Source organism: Molothrus ater, chromosome 13 (genome assembly GCF_012460135.2).
Source record: "Molothrus ater isolate BHLD 08-10-18 breed brown headed cowbird chromosome 13, BPBGC_Mater_1.1, whole genome shotgun sequence".
Taxonomy (NCBI): Eukaryota; Metazoa; Chordata; class Aves; order Passeriformes; family Icteridae; genus Molothrus; species Molothrus ater.
The window spans coordinates 19,951,805-19,958,759 of record NC_050490.2 but is presented as its reverse complement, the minus strand read 5'-3'; the positions used below and the strand labels follow the sequence as shown (position 1 = coordinate 19,958,759).

The 6,955-nt window shown below is 63.1% G+C and overlaps 1 long non-coding RNA gene across 1 annotated transcript; it reads right to left on the bottom strand.

Moving 5' to 3' along the window:
• Positions 1-2,353: 2,353 nt before the first annotated feature.
• On the bottom strand, positions 2,354-4,922 carry LOC118690759 (uncharacterized). The gene is made up of 2 exons (XR_004980897.1): positions 4,772-4,922; positions 2,354-3,963 (listed from the first exon to the last, which is right to left on the bottom strand). It is a non-coding gene; the product is annotated as an uncharacterized LOC118690759 (long non-coding RNA).
• Positions 4,923-6,955: the final 2,033 nt, after the last annotated feature.

Genomic DNA, 6,955 nt, shown 5'->3' with positions numbered 1-6,955 from the left:
TGGGTTTGCAAAACAACTTGGGGTTTTGCTCCCACTGAATTGTGAGTGAATATTGTCCCCCATTTTCAGTGGGCATTTAGTGGATGTTTTCCTCAGCTGCCTTCTGTATCTTTTGGACATAAATTAAAGAGGAAAAGGAGATGAAATGCTTCTTTGACTGCTGCTTTCCCTTCAAACTCATTGTGCATTTCAGGCAGTTCCCTCCCGAGCCTACAAACCCGAGTGTATGCAAATGCTGGAGCCAGGGGCGAAGGAGCTGCCCCGCCAGCACAACTCACAGAGCCACAGCTGAGCCACAGCGACGGCTTTCTGCTGCAAACACATCTCCAAGGCTATGAATAAAAACATGGCTTTCAACAGCCAGCAGCAAAGCTGTGCTGATGCCTTCAGCCTCTCTGGAACCCGCAGGCCAGAGCACCCCTTGCCCACTGCCCCATCCTGGGGCTCCCCTCTCTGCTCTGTGCTGGGGCTGCTCGGGGGCTCTGGAGGACCAGGAGCGCAGGGGATGCTCGCAGAGCCCGGCCCGGTGCTGGCCCTCAGCTTGAGACCCTCAGCCAGGGACCCCCAGCCCGGGACCCCCAGCCCGGGACCCCCAGCCCGGGATCTTCAGCCCAGGACCCTCAGCCTGGGACCCCCAGCCTGGGACCTCCAGCCCGGGATCTTCAGCCCAGGACCCTCAGCTCAGGACCCTCAGCCCGGGACTCTCAGCCCAGGACCCTCAGCCCGGGACCCCCAGCCCGGGACCCCCAGTCCAGGACCTCAGCCTGGGACCCCCAGCCAAGGATTCCCAAGGATCCCAGCCTGAGACCCTCAGTCCAAGACCCTCAGTCCAGGACCCCCAGCCCGGGACCCCCAGCCCGGGACCCCCATCCTGCCACATGCCGTGTTTCTGCCAATGGCTTTGGCCGCGGTCCCTGTCCCCGCACTCGGGCTCCAGCTGTGGAGGGAAGGGAGGGCTCTGGGGCAGACAGACGGACAGACGGACAGACAGACGGACACTCAGCCGGGCGCAGAGCCCCTGGCTGCTGGCGCTGCCGGGGGTGGCCCTGTCCCCCTGCGCGTCCCCGTGCTCGGGGCTCCGGGCGGAGCCGCCCCCGCGGAAGCTGCGGTCTCCTAACCTACTTCCCGGGAACGGCAATTGGAAACTCTCCGAAGATAAAAAGATAATGAACAAATAACCTTCACTGCCACAAACCCCCAGCTCCCCTTTGTGCTGCTGCCTGATATTAATGATGCTGTCAGGGCTCCTAAAGAACTCCGTGCTCCAAGTGGCAAGCAGGGGGTTTGTCCCGGAGTGCAGCCAGGAGCTCGCTTTCATTTCTTCCCAATCTCAGGCAAGAAAATTCTTACATTCTGCATCTAAGAAACCATATATTTATTTTCTCACATCTCCACGTTCCTGTCGTTCTACTGGGGTTTGAAACAAAACACCACTGTCTTTTCAGGAAAACGCTTGATGCATCGAGCAACGGCAAATCATTAATTATTTCGAGCCTTTTATGCCACCACTGACACCACAGTGAAGAATTTAAAACATTTCCTCAGACAAGCAACTCACTGACAGCAAACCACAGCCTTGCTGGGTGTTTCAGGGCTCTTTTCATGCCGAGGAGCCTGGCCAGCAGGAGCACGAGGGGCGAAACTCCCGTTAAACACTCAGCCACACCAGCCCCTCACCACGGAGACGAGCCAAACGCCTTCAGGAATGGCTGCCCCTCTCTGGGAGCCCCCTCTCCCCGGGGACACCTCTGGGGACAGTGACACCCGTGGCCAGGGTCCCCATGCCCACAGGGGGCAGCCAGGACATGCCAGGGGATGGGGCAGGGATGGGCAGCTGCCTTCCCACATCTGATGGACCCCAAGCACAAACCACCACCTCCATTGCCTGAGGAGGGGCCTTGTGGGCCTGTGGCACTGTCAAACGTCAGCTTTTCCTAGCCAAGAGCCCAACATCTTCCTGTTCAGGCAGCTGCTGCAAATCCCCAGGTGCTGGCAGGGCTGAGGGCCCAGCTCTGCTGCTGGCAGACATGGACCAACCCAGACAAATGCTGGGACAGCAGCTTCCCCAAAGCAGCAAACACTGAAATTCACAAAAAAACCTCATGACAAAAGGTTCATGGAGGTGCCAACCCTACTGCCCCGACCCACTGCACCCCACTCCCTGTGCTCGTGGCATTTCTGTCCCTCCAACAGCATCTGGGCCCCAGGGATGAGTCCTCCAGGCTCCTCTGCCTGCTTGGATGGGCTGTTCAGGAGTGAAAATTCAGGAGAAAAATGAGGAAGGATTCATCCCGGCTCAGACAATGAGCTGCTCGTTCTGCATGGGAATATGAACAAAGCAAACCTTGGAAAATCAAATAAAAAAAGGCTTTATTTAGAAGCAGAATGCTCAGGTATTATCAGGCAGCAGCAAACCCCTACTCACACACCTTCATCAAGCACAGCCAGAGGTTAATTTCATGACAGATTTAACCGATGCCATTATCTGAAATGTAAATAAACCTTCTCAAAAATCAGCCCTGCCTCCAGCGCCGCTCCCTCGTCCCCAGCAGCGCGGCCAGGTGACCCGTCAGGCAGGCCAGGCTCCAGGGAGGGCAGCGAGCCCGTCCTCATCCCCGCTGCCAGGGAGGACACCGGGCACAGCAGCAGCACCAAGCACAGGCACAAAGTTCCAGCCCGGCCCCGCCGCCAGACGGATCCGGCACCGCGCGAGAGCCGCGGCTGCCGCTCCGGCCAGGCTCCCCGGATTCCAGCAAAAATAGAAAGACAGAAATTACATCCAACAGGCGCAGAACCAGCCGGGGTGAGGAGACACTGTGGATCTGGGCGAGATGTGAAATCTCTGCGCTCGTGAGGGAATGACCTTCAAAACTCATTCAGCGCTCGCAGCCTGCGCGGTGACGGTTCCTCACTTGCGAGACATTACACATTCCTGCTATGTTCTCCCTAATTTCGCATGGACTATAAATACTTGGCTTATAAGGCAGCATGAAAGCAAGCGAGAGCAAACATTTAAGTGGGGTAACCTTGCTTGTCGGGGTAGCAGGAGCAAATTCTCCATCCCTCAGGTCGCGCATGCTAAATGCCAGGAATCCCTGTTTACTATGCTACACGTAAAATATCAACTGGAATATGGGACCGAGTCATATTTTCCTTTAAAAAAACTGACATGCAAAATGACGACACCTTGTCAAATTGTCTTAAGGGCAGGAAATCCAGATTTTTCTGAACTGCTCTGCCCACACTTTCTCTCCCAAACTACAGTTCCCCGTTTAATTAGTATTAAAAACAACCTCTGAGAGACGAATTAGTTTGGCTTATGCAAAATAAACTGGGCTGCTGTTCGAGCCGTTTACTGGGTCACACTTTACAACCTCGGTGGGGGAGGCGATCGGGGACCGGCAGCACTACCACCATTCTTCAGTGGTATTTGCACAGATCACCCTATTTATCGATTTTAGGCTCTTTAAGCCAAAATGACGGTGCCTCCCATAGCCTGCAGCACCCTTGGTAACCGTCCTTTGGCATTATCACCGGGAGCAGGTTTGTGCCTGGAAATGAAAGGATGTTCGCCCCTCCTTGGCATCGCAGGCCAGGGAGAGCTGGGGGCCCCCGAGGCTGGGCGGGGGGAGCTGTTGCTATTGACGTGTTGAGTCACCTTTACTCAAAACTCTGCCCCGAATTTTCCATCGCCCACGGGCTGGGCTGGGGCCAGCCGCCTCCAGCAGCAATCCCCGCGCGTGCGGCTCCGCACAGGTTTTCGTGAGCTCCCTTGCAAGGATGATGCTGACAGCAGGAATGAAGCGCAGGAGCAGCCGGAGCCAGGGACGCTTCTCTCAGCCCCCGGTCACACGGTCCCGGTACCGGACTCGCTCCAGCGGAGCCCGGGAGTGCGTTTCCCTAGTTTTCAGCAATACGACACATCCCACGACATCTGCGCGCTGAGCGATGTCCCTCGCAGCCCTGGCAGCACAGGGACACCGGCTGAGGGGCGATGGCCCCGACCACGGGTGCCGGTCCCGGTCCCGGTCCCTCCCGGCACGGGGGCGCAGGGGGCGGCGGATGCGCGCCCGTCCCCGCCGCTCCGGACGATTACAAAACCCGAGCGCTCATCACGGCGAGCCGGGCGCTAACGGGGGAGGCAGAGCGGGCACCCGGCCGCGGCGGGGCCGGCAGGGTCTGTCCCCGCCAGCAGCGCCCCGCAGCATCCCTGCCCCGCAGCATCCCTGCCCCGCAGCATCCCTGCCCCGCAGCATCCCGGCCCCGCGGGTCCCCGCGCCCCCTGCCCCGCTGCATCCCCCGTGCTCCGCTCGGCACCCACGTCCTCCCCGCGCTGCGCGCAGCCCCCGCGCCCGGCAGCGGAGGGCTCGCCCCGAGCGGCTCGGCGGGGCACGGCCGCGGCTCCCCGGCCCCGGGGCGGCCGTGCCGGGCTGCCCCTGCCCCGCTCCGCTCCGGGGCTGCGGGCACCACCGCGCCGGGGGCAGGCGGGCGGCTCTCCGCGCCATGCCCGCACCCCTCCGCGGCTGGGGGGTCGCGGGCGGAGGGGCTCAGCCCCGGGGCTCTCCCCGCCGCCGGCAGCCGCGGCTCCGGTGGCCGCCGAGAGCCGGGGGGAGGCGGGCGGCGGGAGCGGGGGGGCCGCCTTTGTTGGCGGCGCGGGGCAGCACCGGGCCGCCCCCGCCGCTCCGCTCCTTTTGTCTGCCGGGGCCGGCGGTAGCGGCGGCTGCGGGGGCAGCGCGGCCGCGGTGGCGGTGCCGGCGGCGCGGGGGCTGACCTGGATGGTGCAGGTGTACTCGCTGTCGTCCAGCAGCCGCACGGTGCAGTTGTACTCGCGGTCCAGGTTCCTGCTGCTGCCACTCATCCACCTGCTCAGCATCTTCCCGGGGCGCGGGGCGGCGGGCGCTGCCGAGCCCGGGCTCACATCCCGCTGCCGCCGCGCTGCGGGGCGGTGCGGGGCGGGGCGGGGCTGTGGGCGCGCCCCCCGCCCGGCTCGGCCCGGCCCGGCCCGGCCCTGCCCCCGCTGCGGGCGGCGCGGAGCGAGCGGAGCGGAGCGCGGTGCCCGTGCCCGTGCCCTGCCCGCGCCGCGGCGCTCGGCGGGCGGGAGGAGGCCGGGCCCGGGGGTCGCCCGGCGCCGGTGCGGGGCCAATCTCGGCGCGGCGGCCGTGACGGGCTCCGCCGCAAACCAATGCGGCACGGGCGGCTCGGCCCCGCCGCCTCCGCCGGGAGCCCCGCGCGGGAGGGAGCGGCGGCACCGCGGGCGGCACCGCGGGCACCGGCACCGGGGTCCGCACCCCCGGCCGCAGCCTGGCGCCCACCGAGGGGCGCCCCCGCAGCGGGACCAGCGGGCCGGGACGGAGCGCGGGGTGCCCAGGTCGGTGGCACCGGGCATTGCCGGCGATGCCCAGCGTGGCAGGGGCACCCCCAACCCAGAGCCCCGGTCAGAGGGGCGGGGGCTGCCCCAGGGACTGTCCCCAAGGACAGCAGGGGACTGGGTGTGACCCAGCTGGCCCGCGGTCCCTGCCAAAGGATCAACCTATGCCCAGCTCTTTTGTCAGAGCCCAATTCCATCACTAGGTTGGAATCCCCTTGGAGGGTTGGCAGCTGCCGTGGTCCTTCCAGCAGAGCCAGCCAAAGTGCCAATGTGTCCCCCAGGACGTGAGCTTGTCCCTTGGTGTTCATTTGTCATGGAAGGAAACCTTTAAATCTCTGGCTTTTGGACAAAATGGAGTCCAAGAGCCATCAGTGCTGACGGGATGCAGATGGTGCTGCTCTGGGGCAGTCAAATACCTGGTGGCAGCATCAGCATCACCCTGTGAGGATGGGAATCCTGCAGCCCTGGCCATGCCCCTGCCTGGGTGTCACACTCCCCAGGGCCCCACAGCAGTGCTCCCCACAGCACCCTGGCTCCACACACACCCACAAATACCCAGATCAAACAGGCCACAGGGAGAACCCGTGTTAAGCTGTCTCTCACTGCACCACAGGCCCTGTTCCCTGTGCACCTTCCTGGCTCAGCTCCCCTTTGCCTGGAGCATCACCTTTGTCCCCCCACTGCATTCCCAGTGCAGCTCCCAGCCTCCCCCAGGAGCACCAGCCTCCATGGACCACAGCTCTGAGCCTCTCCCCACACTCCCCCACACTCCCTCTGCCCCAGCTTTGCCCATTCCCTGCCTTCCCAGCCAGGAAGGTGCTTTACAGAGCCAAACTCCTCACCTTCCCCAGCTGTTGCCAGCAGCCCTTCCAGACCGCTGCTGCCTGCAGGGCAGTGCCTCCCTGCACGCTTGTCCAGCTCCCATAGGAAGGACAGCTGCCCTCAGGCCAGTGGCTCTCCAGGCTCTTCCATCCCTGACCCTCCGGTGTGTGGGGCTGGGATCCTTCAGGACGGTTCAAGGGTGACCCCATGATGGGTGAGGAGAGATGAGTCTCTCCCAGCCTGCTGCCCCATCCCCAGCCAGGCTGGCTGTGCAGGGGCTCAGGCTGGGCACCTCTGTGACCCTCGTGCCCATGGAGGGACCACCGAGGCCTAGGCTTGGCTATCTCAGTGTCCAACAGGCCCTACACCCAAAGGTGCGGTTTGGGCAAAGGACAGAGTGTGCTGCAGCCCTGGGAAGGACATTACCCTGCAGAAAGCATGTCAGCAGAGCCAGGCCCTGGCCTGTGTGGGCTCAGCTGGAGGCTGGATCCTGCAGCCCGCAGGACCAGGGGCTGTGCCCAGCACGTTGTCAGGGGCGTGCTGCCGAGCCTGAACAACAAGGGCGCTTTTCACAGCCACGGCCCCGCTCCTCAGCCATCTGGGCACTTGTACAAAGATGCTTGTATTCACCAAAGTAGCTGCCACTTTGTCACGGATCCCACTCCGCATAAATTGTTCATCTGCCTCGCAGCTCCCCTCTGCCCAGCTGAGCGCTGCTGAAGAATGGGATCCGGGCGCTGGCAGGTGCTGCTTTCAGCGAGCAGC